The sequence below is a fragment of the Anolis carolinensis genome, chromosome 2 (assembly GCF_035594765.1).
Source record: "Anolis carolinensis isolate JA03-04 chromosome 2, rAnoCar3.1.pri, whole genome shotgun sequence".
NCBI lineage: Eukaryota > Metazoa > Chordata > Lepidosauria > Squamata > Dactyloidae > Anolis > Anolis carolinensis.
In genome coordinates, this window is record NC_085842.1 from 237018759 (window position 1) to 237037779 (window position 19021).

The window sequence follows — 19021 nt, forward strand, 5'->3', positions numbered from 1 at the left end:
TCGATCAGAGGAAAACTCCTTGGCATGGAAAATGGAGTGACAGTACCCCCCCCCCCCCCATGACCAGGGTCGAGCACAGCCTCCAAGATGATGGAAATAAAATGGGAAAAACTGCCTTTGCCTCTGTTTGTGTATAAATACTGTAAATAAATAACTAAATAAATAAATTCTATCCTATCTATTCAATCTCCTTTCTTGCAGGCTAGTTATGAAAATATATTTAATATCCAACGTATTTATTAAGGCAAAGTCGCTACCAAAATCAACTCTCTTAACATCTCTTAGACACAACAGCATCTTAGATTTATTCCCTTATTGCTATCCACGTACAGCTTGTAAATGTCCTGAACTACTGTAATTGTTCCTGAGACCCGCTTGATCTTTTCAATCGATTGGAATTTGGCTTCCTGCTCTGCGATTGTGTAATTCCCTATCTCATAATTTCAGGAAATAAAAATTCTTCCTCATATGATTGGGATAGAATAACAATGTTTAAAATGTGCACCCTTCCAGTAGGTTACTTTAATGGAAAGTCTAATCAATAATTTTATGGAAAATCCAATATTCATTAGCATTTTACTGCCAGCAGAATGTTATTTACTGAACCTCTATCTCAGAGAAATGATAATCAAAATCCATAAGGAGCGGGAAGGTAAATATTTCTGTTTTCTTGCCCTTCCTCCAAGAAATACTGGATTTTGTGTGGTGTTAATTCATAGATCTTACTTTTTCAATTTACTGAAATCCAACTTTTGTTGCAGTGTTGTTAACTCTGTGAAGATATTGCCTGAAAAACAAATCAATGGATATAGAACTAGGACAAAACATTTGCGAGAGGTTTTTTTTCTTCCCTGAGAGAAGGAGTTACAACTTGAATAACAATGTCTCCAGATTACCTTTTAAAACAGTGCTTCTCAATTTTGTCTCTCTGGGTGTTTTGGATTTGAACTCCTAAAATCTTTAGTCACCCATCACAGTAGTTAGAATTTTTAGGAGTGGAAACCCAAGGGATCTGTAGCTGAGAACCACTGCTTCAAGCACATTTTGTCTTTGTTTGAATCTCACATTAGTGTCACTGAAGTGGTCAGACGTCACTGTGTACTGTGTATGCATGGCCAAAATAATATGGACTCACCACTCAGTCGTAGTGAATCCACATAATGCATGGGTAGAATTCACAATACAGCTACAGCATCCAAACATGACTGAATTACAGCAGAACATGGGATTTGTCAGGAGCTTCCTGGCAGCCCAGCACAATCCCACATTATTAAATGTGTGCAAAGCTAGATCAGGCAGGTCTGGCATGATCCACTTGTCCATACCACCAATGAGTTTAGTGCTGCATCACCCTTGGTAAGCAGCTGTCTCTCAGAAGTTTGTTGGTGATGTCATCTATCTAGTAATAGCATGTCAGACATTGAGTCATGTCACTGGAATTTGACATTATTATCAGCAAGCCTGTGGGAGAGAGCTGTGGGCTGATGGGAACACAGTGCGACAGTGGTGGCCTTGATATGTTCTTGTCCCAACTGGCCATGAAGATGGCCAAAGGACTCCTGGAACTGCATTAGAGTAGTCCTGAAGCCCTTTAAACTGGATTTTTCCAGTAAGTGTAGATGTCCCTAATAAAGATGGGTGAGCTTCTCCAAACTTGCTGTGGATTGACTTTTCCAAACTCCATCCCAACTTTTAAAAAGTGAAGAAACCCTCAAATATATTTTCTGTGTGGGCTAGTGGAAATGGTTGGTAACATTTTCCCAAGTCTTTGGATTGCCAACATACCATTTTCATAGTTTCCCAATACATTGTCCTTTTTCCTTTGCCTACCTTGCAAGTAGAAATGGAGTAATAGCTGAATTATGTTACCCTTGTGTTTCCTCCTTTTTCTTCTGGCAACAAAATGCGTTGAGCCCCAGTATATCAGGGGTTCAAAGCATGGGAGCAAAGGGAGATATAATTCTTTCAAAGGCTGCTACAGTTTTGGAATTGTCAAAATCCATCTCTCCTTTGAGGTGGATTTTTCATAGTCTGAGGAGTTCCCTTCCTAGAAATGCACTGAGATCCCTGATACACAATCTGAGTTTGAAAAATGGAAGCATTTGGGCTAACATATTAACACTAATTTAACACTTGATTTGTTTATTGTTTTAGTGATATTTATAAACTAATTTTCTTGCATTAATGTTATTCACCACACCATCATGCTTTTGTTTTTTTCACCTTCACCTAATAAAAAAGACTTGGAGCTTTGAAAGCTAATGCAATATATGTTGTGTTTTTTGGTTGACCTAATAAAACATCACTACAACAAAGATTTTGGATTTTGCTTTAAGATCAACATGCGTTTCTATGCAATCTCTTTTTTCCTGTACTATAGATATACTCTGAGGATGCATCTACACTGTATAGTTAGGCAGTTTGACCCCACTTTGCTTTATACTGGCTTTTTCAAGGACACTAGAGTAAGAAAATCTTTTTAAAAACCTTTTCCTGCTTGCATTGACATTGTCCATTGCATCAAAAGCTGATAAAAGATTTTCCCACTTGCATAAGAAGTTAAGGATGCAAAGCTCTTTTTTAAAAAATGTGCAAAGAAAATGGTTAAGTTGATTATTTGGGTATTTGGTGGGCAGGAAGGAGCAGTATGGGATGAAATCAGTCAGCAGGTTATGCCCTCCGGCTATGCCTCGGGCTTTTGGGCTTGGGAAAGCATTTCAGGGGTCACTCTCAAAATTGAGCTGCAGAAAATAAACCCAGATCTGCAATGCCAGTTTTACCTTTTCCCAAACTCATTAAAAACTATTTATTGAAAGCCTTGATGCAGTGTTTTTGTTGAGCCAAGTCCCCTGTTCTGCATTTCTCAAATGCAGTCACTTTTCCAGTTAAGTTGCCAGAGCAGTAAATAATAATATTTGCTTATGCAAGAAAAGTCTCCCACTTCAAGTATAAAAATGATCTTGCTGTGACAGCAAGGCAGGAGTTTATTGGCTACTGTTTGCATGCAGCAACACAAAGCTGAGAAAGGACGGGAAGTAATGAAAACAAAAATTACAATAGCAAAAGGGAAGGGGAAGGGAAGCTTTAATCATTTTCAGCAGTAGAGGCTAGGTCTTGTCTGCAGTGCCATTAAAGAGACATGTAGCGCCGTAGGGGAAAGATCTAATGGGTTCTGTTGCCTCGCTAGTGAGCTGCCTTCTTCATGGCATCATTTCTATTGCACAGTCATTTTGAATTCATGTGATTCTCTGAGCACTTCAAGTGCTCAGAGCACTTCTAGAAAAGTCTGTATAATTTCAGACCTACCAGGCAACATATGTATTGTGTTGTGGTTGATGTACAACCCCCTCCCACTTCTTTTTACAACCTTTACTCAAGTTGCAAAAAAGGGAACTTGCTGAGTCAGCTTTTGGGCAGCTACCATATAAGAATCATACGTCATGCTAAGCCATGACTTCTGTCTACCACTGTTTGTTGCTGCTTTTAAGGTGTCAACTGCACAGAAGACACTCATGCTGTGATTTCAGTAACCAGAAAATCACAGTTTCTGAAGCCTGGCACACCTCAGCAACTCTAGAAGGCCAAATCAAGAAGTGGATTGATAGAAGGCAAAAGCAGAGGTATTTATTCTTTCTGACCTGAAAGGATGTCAGCAGAGAAAAGCATTCCAAAGTACTGAGATAACACAATGGAAAAAAAAGCCCAGAGCATTATTATTTACTTTGATAGCTATTCAGAGAGCCCACAGCATCTCCTGATTGGTTCAAAAACTGTCCAGCTAGGACCAGTGCTCCAATTGATTGAGGACTTTGTGAAGTGGCTCCTCTGATTGGTTCCTGGTGGTGATAGGAAACCCAATAAACTGCCATTCATTGATTTGAAGTGTCAGTCCATTTAATGGTCCACTCCTGAGAGGGGCACAGTCAAAAGGAATGTGGTGTGGCAATATGCAAAAGAGTCCATGATGGATGTAATGGTTGGGTCCAGATGAACGCAATGGGGTGAATCCAGTGTTTACAATAGGTACTTGTAGGTTATAGCCAAGTCAATGGGAGAAGTCAGTCCAAAGCATAGATGCTGGGCCCCTGGTGAAGATAGTCCAGATTTTAGCAATGAAAGCAGGAAATTTCCCAATGGTGTTTGAAGTTTTGTCAATGGCAGCATGAGATTTATCAATGGAACCAGATTTCTCTATGAGAACAGGAGATTTCTCAATGGGAGCAGGAAGTACTCTGATGTATGTTCATTGAGTGGCTTCCCCTCCATCTCCTGATTCATTGTAAAAAGATTATGGACATTCTTTCGGTGTGGTTGGGCAATTTACCAGGGGTGATTTCATAGCCAAGATTAAGGGAAGGCAAAAGGTGACACGCACTGAATTTTCTGGGGCTGTGGTTTCCATTTAATCTAATTTTATATAATTCATAACTTGAGGGATTTGACTGCTCAATAACAACCAAAGGAAACTCTCTCATATCTTGATGAAATCTGCTTTGTTCCCTTGCTTTGGCCCTTGTGGAGGATCATGGGAAAATTGTTTCAGGGACCACAACTTTCAGAATTACCTATTCAGCAGAGCCTAGAATCCTTATCATTTTAGGGAATTAGGAAAGCTGAAGTTCCAAAAGGTAGCTTTAATACAGTTATGCCAAATGCTTTCATAGCACTTGAGCAGTAGCATGGTTTCACCCCATCACCAATTTCATCAAAAGACTATGAAATCAGTTTGACATATATCATATTCAGTCCAACAAAAAATATATTGGTGACTTGGTTTTTAGGCCTGATGCTGGGGTTATTTGGGGCACTGATTCAAAAAATTGCATTGAATAGATCACAACAGTTTTGTTCTTAGAAATGGTTATCATGATTTCTCATGGGCAAACAGATGAAGACTGGCCTATGACATGTGGTTTGTATCTCAAAAACCAGAGCTGATAGAGGAAAACTGGTGCCATTTTTGGAATCAGCAAGTCAAACATACCCAGATACAGGGCTAACATTTAAGACTCCAAAATGTATGCTGATTACTGTTAGCTAGCTTTCCTCTCTCTATTTCCTCACACAATATAAAGAGCCTGACCTTCAGAAAATTTTATCCTTTCACAACATAGCAACACAAAAGGGAATTCTTTCCTAGTTGTACAAACCCTAGACCAGAATGTGAAGACCATTTTTACAATTGTATCCCCTTCTCCCTATTGAGGTTTGACCGAAAAACAACTTTCCTCTCTGTACATAATAATAATAATAATAATAATAATAATAATAATAATAATAATAATAATAAGCCGACGAAACCATTGATCATATCCTCAGCTGCTGTAAGAAAATCGCACAGACAGACTACAAACAGAGGCACAACTATGTGGCCCAAATGATTCATTGGAACTTATGCCTCAAATACCACCTCCCAGCAGCAAAGAACTGGTGGGATCACAAACCTGCAAAAGTATTGGAGAATGAGCACGCAAAGATACTGTGGGACTTCCGAATCCAGACTGACAAAGTTCTGGAACACAACACACCAGACATCACAGTTGTGGAAAAGAACAAGGTTTGGATCATTGATGTTGCCATCCCAGGTGACAGTCGCATAGATGAAAAACAAGAGGGAAAAACTCAGCCGCTATCAGGACCTCAAGATTGAACTTCAAAGACTCTGGCAGAAGCCAGTGCAGGTGGTCCCGGTGGTGATGGGCACACTGGGTGCCGTGCCAAAAGATCTCAGCCGGCATTTGGAAACAATAGACATTGACAAAATCACCATCTGCCAACTGCAAAAGGCCACCCTACTGGGATCTGCACACATCATCAGAAAATACATCACACAGTCCTAGACACTTGGGAAGTGTTCGACTTGTGATTTTGCGAAACGAAATCCAGCATATCTATTTTGTTTGCTGTGCCATACAACGTCGTTGTGTTGATAATAATAATAATAATAATAATAATAATAATAATAATAATAATAATAATCTTTATTTATACCCCGCCACCATCTCCCCAACGGGGACTCGGGGCAGCTTACATGGGGCCATGCCCAGAACAATACAATATAACAAAATATAATAGAACAACAAATCATAGCACATTAAACAACACAATAAAAGAAAATATACACTACTTTAAACAAGATCAAAAGAACAATAAAACCAAGAGCGGGCCACATGAACACTAGGTTAAAACTCGGGATGAGAAAGGAAGTAGGAGTACATGTCATGATGGCATTCCTCTCCTTTTTGCAACTACTCTCATCATGGCCATTCCTTATCAACAAGATAGAGATGTTTTGACTTCTTTTGCTAAACTAATGTTAACAGGAAAAAAAACTTCTGGCTATAACTCAGGGCCCTTCCACACAGCCACTTAATTCAGAATAAGGTGATGGGATTAAAACCTACCTATCACAGATGAGTCCACATATGGAGCTTTCAGTCCTGGGAAATGGTCCCATGGCATCCAGAAAGTGTGGTTAATGTGGATTGAAAGGAACCACAAAAGGTATGGTGGGACATCCGCCTGAAGTTTTCTTTTAATTTTTTTTTACTTATTACACTCTGAGTTGTGCTGCACCTCATAAGCATTTTGTCAAAGTTGCAGTGGGAATGCAGATATTATACAGTGCACACAAGCAGATTTTCTGTTGTTTGTCCTCACCCTCCTAGTGCTTCTAGGTTTGCCTTGTTGACCCCATTTCCCTTTGGGGTCAATTGCCTGTGACATGCTGCTACTCAGTGTGTAATTTCAAGCAATACACAGGAAATGAGAAAAAAGAAATGGTCGGAGAGAGTTCACATGGAAATTGCTTTGTTCTCATGCTTCCATTTAGCCACCTATGTGTCCATGGCTCCATCTTTTTACATCCCCCCATCACCTGATTTTAGTTTTAAAATGTAGATAAACACTGTAGCAGTTTACCCCAGTATATTGCAAGGCACTCTCATTTTTTGGGGAGTGCTGGGACATAACACAGCTCCCTAGCAGAGCATTTTTCATCTGAAATTGGATTTTATGCAAATGATTTTATCACATGTTTTTATGCAGTCCTGTGAACAAACATTCATTAGATGTTTCTTTTTTGTAGCCCCTCACCCCTTTATCCTACTTTCTACTGGGTTTTCAGGCCTGTGTAGATAGCTTCTCAATAACACTCCAGGCCAAAATGAACCCCTTTCAGACCTAATTCATCTGCACCTGGTGAAGTGATCCTTTTAAAGGGTGAAACCAGATCATCTTACTTTTCTTCTGGAAGCCTCAGCATCCAGAACTACAGATGGACTACAGAGTAATGTTACCTTATCAGTCATAACTCAATCTCCCAGCTTAGCACTTAAAACCCAGAGAACATCCTAAGGCCAGTTGAAAAATCCTAACATCCAGCAATACAATGCAGCAGAGCCTAATTTAATCAACTAGCTTATTCTCACTAAAAGTAAGGCAGCAGAATAGCAAGTAGAAGCTGTGAGGCAGATTGGACATAGACATAAAAAGAATAAGAGATATATGGTATGTCTGGAGTGGGGAGGCATCTAAAGTTGCGGGCAAGTGTGCTGGAAATTGATGTGGGAGTAAGCTAGATGTGACACAGAGAAAAAATAATATAGCTGGACAATGTTTTTGTCACTTTAAGTCCCCTTTGAGAGGAGATAAAGCAAGATATAATAATAATAATAATAATAATAATAATAATAATAATAATAATAATAATAATAATAATAATAAGGATCTCCAGGGTCCTGTTTTGTATGGGACATCTTGTATTTGGGATCTTAAAATTAGGGTGATAGTGATGTCCCAGATCCTAAGCACTTATCATGTAGGGACCAAAATGCAAAATGAAAGAATGCAACAAGCATTCTTCATCAGAAAATATGTCTGATGAAGTCCTCCCTAACAAGAAGAGTACACTAAAATTTCTAATTTTTGTGCAGATAGCCCATTAGTTCTAGCCATCCTGGTCAATGATGAGGCATCATGGGAATTGTAGTTCATTAACAGATCTGGAATGTAAAGAATACTTATATATATTATCCCCAGTAAGAAAGGGTATTTAGACACACTGGTCACTTGATCACTTACTGTGGATCAGCTCCATCGGGTCAAACATCATGTGGAGTGGATCAGATGTAATGTGGGGCAAGGCCACCTTAACACAGCCTTGCCTCATGTTAATCAAAGTCAGGGGATAGTCTGAATTTTGACCAAGAATTCCAACGATCCCCTTACTTTGGACCCATGTAAACAGTTGGACTGTTACTAAAAAAAAACTGGCTTCAACTGTTTAACTGCCATCCTGGGATTGAGCAGCCTGTTAGATCCCAGCCAGTCAGGGCACCAAGGCCTGCAGTGTTTCAGGACTTGTACTTTGACACAGATAATGCTGAGGATTATACTGACATTTCACCCTCCACAGAGGGGCCTTTGCAGCTGCAGGTGCCTGAAGATATTGGCTCGGGAGACTTACTAATGGGGGAAGATTCTTCAATTCCTCCCTCGCAGATAGAGCCAGATGTTACTGAGACACCTGGGAACGGGGTTTTTAATCATAGAGATTTTGTAACCAGGGACAGAAGTGCAAAACAAGGGGTTCGCCGGAGCCAGAGACTTACAAATAGATGGGATAATGGTTAGTGTTCTCATGGGAAAGTTTTGGGAGTTTTACTCCCTAAATTCTGAACAGTTCAGAATTTGTTAAAAGTGCTTTGCTCAGTAGATTTTCTTGCGGTGTCAATGTTCTTTGGAGAGAGGTTCTCCATCTTCCGCTCCTGTTTCTAAGCCAAGTATTCCAGTTCCAGTCAGGCCGTGCCGCACCACAACTCTCGAGTAGACCTTGACTTTACTTCAACTGTTATTCCTTGTTCCTGTTTCAAGTTTGCTTCAGCGTTGACAACCTTGCTGCCTTGATTGCTACGAAGTATTTCCAGTGGATTGAACTCTGTTTCCTGCCAGCCTTTTTCCCCTGTTTCAACTCTTGGACTTTGATTTCTTTGGAAAACTATCGAGTTCTCATTGTGGATTATAGTATCAGACTTTTTCCTTTACCCATTTGGAACCATCATTGACTTTCTAAAAAGAACTATTTCTTACTCAGACTCTATACCTAATTTCCTTTGGATATATAATTGTTTTAATAAAGATATAGTGTGTTATATTGGCTCTTGTCTGGTTTTTGAGTGTTCATGCTGCCTTGGGGTGCAACACAGCCTGTCCCACTCCATCCTCTGTGTTGTAGTGCTCTCAGGCCACAGTATTGGTCATACTGGTCAGCTATTGCCTGCAGTGGCATAGGTTAGGTTAATAGAACTATTAGAGAAGAAAGGGGAGGCAGGAGAAGAAGCGGCAATTCCAGATCTTCCCACTCCCCCATTCCTCCTCCCCCAGTCACCCCAGCAGACATTACTCCAGGTGATAACCAACTGGTAGTTCCCATGTCATAGCTAGAAACTGCCACAACATTAACAGTATGTCTACATTGTAGAATTAATACAATTTGACTCCACTTTAACTGCCATAGCTCAATGCTATGGAATCACAGGAATTGTAGTTTTACGAAGTCTTTAGTATTCTCATTTCTACCAGAGTGCTGGTGACTCACAAAACTACAAACCCCAGTAGAGCCACTCTTAAATAATTATGTTGCAAATTTTGAGATAATATAGCAAGGCCTACTGCTCTAATATTTCTTCCACAGCGTAATCATTTTTGAAAATGCAGAAGCCATTCATTCATTCAGTCATTCATATCTTTCATTTTTCTATCACCCTCTTTTCTTTTTCCATAAAGTACTTGCAGTATTTTAGGGTGCAATGTTGGGTTGGGTTGGCATAAATGATACAAGGTCTCAGATTACACACAACTGTACATGATGAAAAATCCTTGTGCATCCCTGCAGCTTGCATAAAAAAATGTTTGTATGCCATTTGACCATGAGGTACTCCTTTGCTCCCTGTATAAGAATATGCACAGGAGAGACGGAAAAGTATTTATAGGTGTCTCTTTGTTGTTTTTGCTCAATTCAAATTGGTGAAGATGACTTGCTACCAGCCATAACAGTATCTTAGCGGAGTATTTCCCAGTGTCACTTGATGAATACAGTATTGGAAACTAGAGAATGCTTCTTCATCTCAGACATGACAGATGAACCAGAAACTGACTGGAGGAACTGTCATTAAGCTGACATGCACTGAGGCAGGAAAACTAGAAATGCATCATTTCAAACAAGAGAAGAAATATTATTATTGCTCTCATCAGCTAAACTTGTATACGAGTATGTTATGGTTCCTCCTTTAAAATACATGTACAATATATTGGTATATGCTGCGGTTTGGTTCTAGGACCCCTGTGGACACCAAAATACATGGATGCTCGTCCCATTACATATAGTGGTATAGCAATATGGTGCCCCTTCTATATAACAGCAACTCAAGGTTCACTTTGGGGGAGTAAAAATATATTTTCAAATTGTGTATAGTTGAATTCATAGATATGGCAGGCTGACTGTATTTGAAATTTTCTCTTTCTCTCGATGCGGCATGGTGGGGTTAGGGAGAAAAGGGAACATATAATGAACAGTCAAGTTACATTTATATTCTGTTCAAATTCATATGTGTGTCTTCACTCTGGTAGGATAAATGCGCAATTAAAGGGATGAAACCTTATAGTCCTAGTAGGGATGGAAACATGTATAAACTATTCAGTAATATAAACTCTTCAGAAATAACTAGTTTCACAATACCACAATACCTTTACACTCTACCTTTTTGGGCCTTATGGCTTTGATGGTAAAATTGATAGTAAGGTTGTGCATGGATTCATTTTCAAAAAAGGTTTTCAGCTGGTCCGGCTGATCCGGATGCCCATAATGGTATGAATTCTGGCACCATTTTTTTCTGGCCACAACAGAACAATGGCTGCTGAAAAACAGCTACTTTTGGTTTCTTTCAGCTACGCATGGAGTGCAGGGAGGAAGTCCGCCACTAGAAGGGAAAGGATCCCAGAAAGGGTGTTTCCTTAAGCCCTTGCCTTAAATCCAGCTCTCCTTGAAAGACAGAAGGGAAAAGATCCCGGGAAGTGACCCATGACAGCCGTGCTAGACGGGGATTATAGCAGCTGTAGTCTTCAAAAGTAATTCTTGTAAGTTCTAGTTCCAACCATCTTTAGTTAAAACAAACTAGGATTCCACTTTTTATGGTTATCCTGGTTGTTAACAACTGGCCACAGTAGAAACAAACCATAGTTCCTCAAGTACTGAAGCAATAAGGCACTGTTATTCTGAAGCAAGCTCTAATAATAATAATAATAATAATAATAATAATAATAATAATAATAATAATAATAACAACAACTTTATTTTTATACCCTGCCCCATCTCCCCGAAGGGACTCGGGGCGGCTTACATGGGGCCTTGCCCGATAAAACAATCAAATATCAAAACACAGCAATAAAACAGTTATCCAATAAAAACATCAATTACAGTAAAAACAATCGTTAAAATCAACATAAAACATACAATATTAACGCTGGAGACTTAACTTTTTGACCTCTACACAAGGAGAAGTGCAGGACTTGTGCAAGTGCATTGTTGCAATGGCAAGTCATGGCTTGTTCTCTACTGTTTATTCATCCTCCTGCAACACATCTTTTTTTAAAGTAACTTATAGCTTAATTTGTAATAGGTTCAGTGTTGTCCTGAGGCTCTCATATACTACATCATTATAGTACTTTGATACACTTTTTATTAGTATGGTGGTATCTATGGAATCCTGGGATATATTGTTTCATGAAATATTGAATATGCTAGAGAGCTCTAGGTGTGCACCGATCTGCAAATCTGAAGGTTCCACATTGAAGCCTCCACGGCATTTGGTTGAATGAAATCACTTTTTGTGTGTGTCAGGAGCGACTTGAGAAACTGCAAGTCGCTTCTGGTGTGAGAGAATTGGCTGTCTGCAAGGAAGGTGCCCAGGGGACGCCCAGATTTTTGATGTTTTACCATCCTTGTGGGAGGCTTCTCTCATGTCCCTGCATGGGAAGTGGGAGTTGACAGAAGGAGCTCACCCACTCGCCCTGGATTCAAACTGCCAATCAGTTGGTCAGCAGTCCTGCCACCACAAGGGTTTAACCCATTGCGCCACCAGTGGCTCCACTATCAAATCACTAAAAACTCTGTAGCGGGAAAAGATCTTGATCTTAGAAGGAATTATGCAGGGTGCATTTACAGTACATTGGAAATTGTAGTTTGATGAGGTCTTAGTGCTATTTCACAGAGACCTTGCATGATTCCATTCCATTGCATTGAGTTATTGTAGTTAAAGTGGTGTCAAATTACATTAATTCTACAGTTATGCACCCACAGGGCCTATACCCCAAAATGAAAACTTACTCTTCTATTTTTCTTATAAGAAAGGAAATATTCTGAGATTGTTAAAGAGAAAATATGCAATATCTGTGTCATAAGGTGTCAATGTAAAGACACATTCCTGCAGATGCGTGTTGGCTTTGGTCATGCCTGCAATGGGACCATTATTGCCTTTGAACAGACATATTTCTCTTTCTATCTCAATCCACCTGTTAGCCATGGGGACTCCTGCAAATGTTTAAAATTTTTCTTGGGTCAGTTTTAGATATCTTACATTTTAGTTTTCAGAATTTATTACAAAGAATTGGTTGATAAGTATGCCTGCTTGCTTGCTTGGGATTAATCCCTTCTAGGAGGGTGTATTTGTGTGTGTATGTGTGGTCTTTACAGAGACAACTGGAGCTATAAGCGTGAGATTTCATTTGATAATCCATATTTCATGCAAAACATTCTCACCAGCAGACCAAAATGAGATTGCTACCAGATTTTAAAAATGTATGAACAACCACCCTGTATAAATCGGTCCTCAGGACACTACCGGGCGATTTGTCATTGCCTTGCCACTATTTAAATGTGACATCTGAAGAACCCTGTATATTAGGAATACCAATGATCTGCATGTTTAGGCATATATCCCTTATCTTAGAAAACCACAGGCTGACAGAAATCCATAGAGTAGAACAGCACAGCTGTATAATTTTCTCCTATTTTAAAAGTAAAATACAATTTGTTAAAAAAAGTATGACATATTTTAGATATCCCTTGCTTAACTCTGTCTGAAGTTACATTTAAATAGTATATGTAAGAAGAAATCAGAGATAGGCAATGAAAAACCTCATTTGCATTGCACTAACTATAGAGAGTGGTTCAGATTAGGTGCAGACATTATTCACTAGCAAAAGTGTCCCGTTGTCAAGAAGACTTAAACTGGATATGTTCCTGCATGGCAGGGAATTGGACTGGATGACCCTTGTGGTCTCTTCCAACTCTATGATTATATGAACCCTATTCTGCATTTCATCTTAGAAATCTACTGACAGAAGGGCTGACTGGGAGAACCATTCTGTGAGTTCATATCTGTTGACACTAGAGTAAAAGGTGTGTCAAAAAAGCAGTGTTTATATGGGAGGGGAGGGTAGGGTAGGTATTTATACTAGATTTTAGGCTCTTCTACACATGCATTATAACCCAGGTTAAATTGGGTTAAGGAGGGAGGGGTGGCTAAATGCGGTAAGAATCAGTAGGAATTGGATTAAGGGTGAGAAAACACATGTTACAAAGGTGCCTTTTAAACCAGATTCCTTCTGAAAAAAGTGCACCTTCCCATGCCTGTGTAACCCTGCAGGCATGGAAGACAATGCTTTCCTTCCCTCTCCCCTGCTTGGAATCCTCCCTAGCATGTGCTTGTCAGGCAAGTCCAAAACAGCTGATCAACTGTTAAACGCAGACACATGTGGCTCAGGGAAGCAAAAGGGGAAAGGAAATACAAATTCTGACTTTTACACTTTGAAATCTTAGAGAGAGCTTGACTTAAGAATTGGGGGAAGACAGAGATGCAAGGTAAGTTTTTTTTAAAAAATTGCTGTGTTTTGAGCTGGATCTCATATACGCATATACGCATCTCTGGAGTGAATAAAAAAACTTCCACCAGATGTCCCATGTCCGACCAAAAGACAGCTGTGAGGATAGCAGGGGATGATGTACGGGAATTCAGCTCTCCTTGTCTGAATTGCCTCTCAGGCAAACATGCATTATGACCCAGGTTAAAAGTGGGGTGGCGGCTAAATGATGTGTGGCCAAAATGCAGGAGGAATCAGATTAAAGGCTGGAAAACACGTGTTTTAAAGTTGCCCTTTACACCTGGTTCGCCCTGAAAAATACACATTTTTCCATGCCTGTGTAAACATGTTTTGCTTCCCTCCCTCCTTGCTGGGCTCCATCCTGCACTCTATTTCCTCTCAACTTACCAGATGAAGCCTTCCATGCAGGCCGGCAGCTATTGCCTCTCTTCCTCTTCTCTGGAAGATCCAACAGGGGTCTTGGAGCAGAAATTTCCCTACCCTAACCAAAGCCCTCCTTTGGCTCTTCCAAAGGAAGGGGGCAGAAGGAGGGAGGCTCCAGGTGTTGTCAGAGTCTTCCTCCGGAAAGTACAGGGAGAAATGGAGGGCAGGGAGGGGGAGGCTGGCAGTGCCTATGCCCACCCCTACTGAGCTCACTCTCAGCAGGGGTGAGTATCTGGGCATGCTTCCTGCAACATTTCAGGGTTTAGTCCAGCTGTGTGGCCTCCATCCCAAAGGAAGTAGGATTTAAAATCCCAATTCCTCTTGGATTTTTTGCCTGTGTGTAAGGGCCCTCAGATACTGCATTTTTTAAACCCAGTTCTTTCCTGTCCCACATTTTAGAGCTGTCTGGAAGTGCCCCCTGTCCTCCTTCAGCTCAGGGACAGAACCTCTGTACCATTACTAGGGGTGCGCCCACACCGTACAATGAATGTAGTTTGACTCCACCTTAACTGTCATTTCTCAATGCTATGGAATCCTGGGAGTTGTAGTTTTGTGAAGCACCAGCACTTTTTGGCAGAGAAGGCTAAAGACTTTGCAAAACTGCAACTTTCATGATTTTATAGCAATGAACCATGGCAGTTAAGATTGTATCAACTGACATTAAATGTACAATGTAAATGCATCCAAAGTCAAACAAGAACTTTGGCAGTCCTAAGTATTTTCAGCATCCCTGGGAGTAAGTTCTATTGAAATCAAAGAAGATACATTTGATTATATTTGGTAAAATTGGAGTCATGTGCCTCCAATTTGCTTCTGACTTATTCCCGCCCTAAGGTGAGCCTGTCACAAGGTGTTCTTGGCAAGATTGATTCAGAGGGAGACTGCCTTTAGTTCCCCTTGAGGCTGAGAGAGAGTCACATGCCAATGCCATCCAATGAATTTACATGGTCTCCAGGGTTGTAGTCCAGCACACAAAGTACTGTATCACACTGGCTCAAAAGAATTTGCTTTAAAACAGATCTGCATGTTTGCTTTCTTTTTAGCCTTTTTTCTTTTAAACTTGGCTCTCAAAGCAGTTTACTATAGTTTAAATTAGAATGAGGGCATTTCTACACAGGCACATAATGCAGTTCTAACAGGTATGAAAAATTCCAGTTTAGAGCTTCATTATGGCTACAAAGGGGTTCTGTCAGTCGCCTGCTCAGTCACATAGCACTAAACAAGGAAGCAGAGAGCTCACAGATCAAGGTTAAGTTCATCATTGAGGATGGTGGAACATGAGTTTTGGTTGGGTGCAATAATATCCTACATTGTTTCCTCCATGGAAGGAATGCTTGCCTTCCTTCCATTTCGGTTCTGCAGATCTGAGTGAAACAGAAAAACAGCTCTCTTTGTTCATCTCTTCCTGCCTTTCCTCTGTCTTCCATTTCTCTACCCTAAATTCATCACAAAGCAGGCCTTTTATAATGGTGGCCAGACACAGATTTAGAAACCTACTGGTGCCCATTTAGGAAAATAACTGGCTTCCAAGCATAACTGCCGACAAGTAGCGTCCTGTGATTGCCTTGTAAGCTTGGCTTTCTGTTGGGGTGAATGTGATCCCACTGCAATCATACCAGTTAGCGCTAGCAGCTAAGACAAGCAGCAGCATATTTGAAATGTAGCCTCGCTAATCCAAGTACTTCCCTTGGCTATGCTTTCAGACAAGGAAGGGAGGATTGCAGTATTAAAGTGTACCTCAAAATATACACTGAAAACCCCAGTCTGCATCACACCAGTAAGACAAGTAAGACACGAACAATCTGTGAAAATAATTGGGAATAGCATAGGGTTATTCCAGAGTGTCCAAAAACCTTGGGATTTGGTGTGTCTTGTAGCTATACTTATGGGGTTCCCTCCCTGAAAGCCACACAATGTGTTTCCTGTCTTGTTTACTTCTCTTGTACAACCACAACATTTTATGCCCACTGCAGGGTAGTTTTGTCCCCCTTCTGTCATACCAGTATCTGATTTTGGCCGAGTAAAATGTCATATGTCTGTATTCGTTGTTTTCATTGCTTTTGCTATATTTTTGAGTGGTCCTACTGATTTTGTTCCAAATTTGTGTCTGTCTGACCTTCAGAGGGTTTCTGTTGACTTTATATCACATTCGCACTATGATTACATACACACACAAAACCCCTGTACAACAATTCACATACAAAATCTGTGTAAAAAGAAGCATAACTTATAATGCATTACCTTTCAGCCTTTTCTACTTATGCACCAAGACGCCCCCAAATCCTTCTGAAAACAACCAAAAATAATGATCTAGCTCTTTGGAATTAATACAGAAAGTAAAGTGTAAGCTTTGCAAATCAAGGTCATACAGGAGAATTCACTGGGTTTGAGGCCAACTATTGGGTTTTGCCCATCATGTGCCTGCCAAATGTTTGTTTCAGCTTGAAAATAAAAAGTCATCTTGTGTTTCTTGGTGCAGTCTTTGAGCTTTTGAGACGATGCATCTACTATGTCTGCAGCAATAAATACACAATGATATTTTTCTGCAGTGCTTCATACTGAGGGGCCATTTGAAGTTTTGAAATCATTTTACAGGGGTGGGCAACTGTCACATTTGGGGAGCACATTAGATCCAGGAAAGCTGAACATGTATAAATACTAATCTGAGGAATCAGAGATGTTTTTAAAAAAGCATTTCTGGGTGTTTTTTCCCCTATGCACTTATTTCAGGTTTATGTAAACCTTGTTTCCAAATATAATGTGACTGGATATTTAGAGGAAAGTCTGATTCAGTATACATGTAATTTTTTTTTAAATTCTTTGAAAGGTGCAACTGGCCATTTTAGGTGCAAAGCAAAAAAACAAAAAAAATCACAGTCCAATTTGGAGGGTTCTACAGATACCGATTAGACTACTGCAACACACTCTACATGGGGCTGCCTTTGAAGACTGTTCAGAAGCTTCAATTAGTCCAACAGAAGGCAGCCAGGTTGTTAACTGGTTGTACAGGGAGCGCACTATTCCTCTGTTACGTCAGCTCCACTGGCTCCCGATTAGCTACTGAGCACGATTCAAAGTGCTGGCTTTAGCCTATAAAGCACTAAACGATTCCGGCCCAGCTTACTTGTCCGAACGTGTTTCCCGCTATGACCTACCATGTAATTTAAGATCTTCAGAGGTGGCCCTGCTCTCGGTCCCGCCAGCCTCACAGGTGCGGCTGGCGGGGACGAGAGACAGGGCCTTCTTAGTGGTGGCTCCTCGGCTGTGGAACTCCCTTCCTAGTGACATCCGGCAGGCTCCATCCATTTTGAGTTTTAGAAAGAAAGTGAAGACCTGGCTATGCGAGCAAGTGTTCAAAGTATAAGTTTTGTTGGCTTCGACTCCATCTGGACTAAGGTTTATGTACAAGGTTCTGTGGATGAATGGCTCAAGTATTTTGTATTGTTTTGAATCTGTTTTTAACTGCTTATGTTTTATTCTTTTGTATTGTTGTGTTTTGGCATCGAATTCTGCCAGTTTTGTAAGCTGCCCTGAGACTCTTCGGGTAAGAAGGGTGGGATAGAAATGATGGAAATAAATACTTGAGTTCCACATGTACTGTACTGCACTTCCCTCAGCTCTGATTCATCAAGTAATCACATCCTGCTACACTAAAGGAAAACTGTTGAATAGATTAGATTTGTATAGTTATTGCCTGGGAATGTTTATAGATATGAACTATACAGTGCTGGAACCATCTCTCTGCTGCCATATCAGCTTGAAGGAAAATGAAGGACCTTGTTCTCTCCTGCCCTGTAGGACCACTATGATCAATGACTCGAGAGTGTCTCTGGTATGACCAGAAAGGATAAAATCATTTAAAGAACTGGTAGAGTTCTATCTGGCTTTCAGAAGATGCTGATTTGATTCTAGGTTGACACTTCAGTCTGAACATCTCTTTATGTATACTCATCCAGTCTGTCATGATTGCTCAATATGGGCATAGGTTATCTGAAGCTATGCTGGATTCAATTTCTTTTCAGCCTAGAGATTTTGGGATTAAGGGATGTTGGAAATCCTAGGGATGTTGATTTTTTTTCAGGCTAAACTGGTGCTTAAATGCCTAGGAATGTTGGTAATTATTCTTAGACTTATGATCTTTGAGCATTTGGCTCTATCTAGGCCTTCTGGTTTTTGATGCTTCTCTATCATCCCCTGGGGAACTGATTTCTATTGGTGCTAAATGGTTGTGCAGCAGCTACAAAATGTTGAATAGATTGTTCTAGTTTGGAGTAGCCAATAATCAGGTAGAAAATTTATTCATTAGAAGTATGTTTATTTCACATTATCTCCCAATATATGTATGTTTAAATTAAGGATGGTTACCACTCTATATCAGTAAGTTAATTAAAGTAATGTCATCATTTTGAATAAAATTTGACTTTTGCTCCCCAAAGAGGAGAAAGCATTTGATTTCAACCTAAAAGGCATGGCTGATCCATGGTATGACAAACTTGGATATGCCACTTTTGTTTTCTTTGTACAGACGGTTAGTTAGCTTGAAGCAGGGATCATGAATGTGCCTGGGATATAATGTTTCACTTTCCCTTCTCGTTGTGAGAATGGCTTTAAAAATATGCAATTTTCAAAAGCTGCAATTTGGGACTTAATATGCGCC

The 19021-nt window shown here is 40.1% G+C and overlaps 2 long non-coding RNA genes across 2 annotated transcripts in view; both read left to right on the top strand.

Moving 5' to 3' along the window:
- LOC134296599 (uncharacterized) overlaps positions 1-19021 on the top strand; it is a 443110-nt gene that overhangs the window by 46737 nt on the left and 377352 nt on the right. The gene's annotated exons all lie outside the window — the stretch shown is intronic.
- The window catches only part of LOC103277643 (uncharacterized), a 62419-nt gene continuing 55999 nt past the window's right edge, over positions 12602-19021 (top strand). Inside the window, exon 1 of the long non-coding RNA XR_505572.3 lies at positions 12602-13921. This is a non-coding gene — a long non-coding RNA (uncharacterized LOC103277643). The remainder of the gene's footprint in view (positions 13922-19021) is intronic.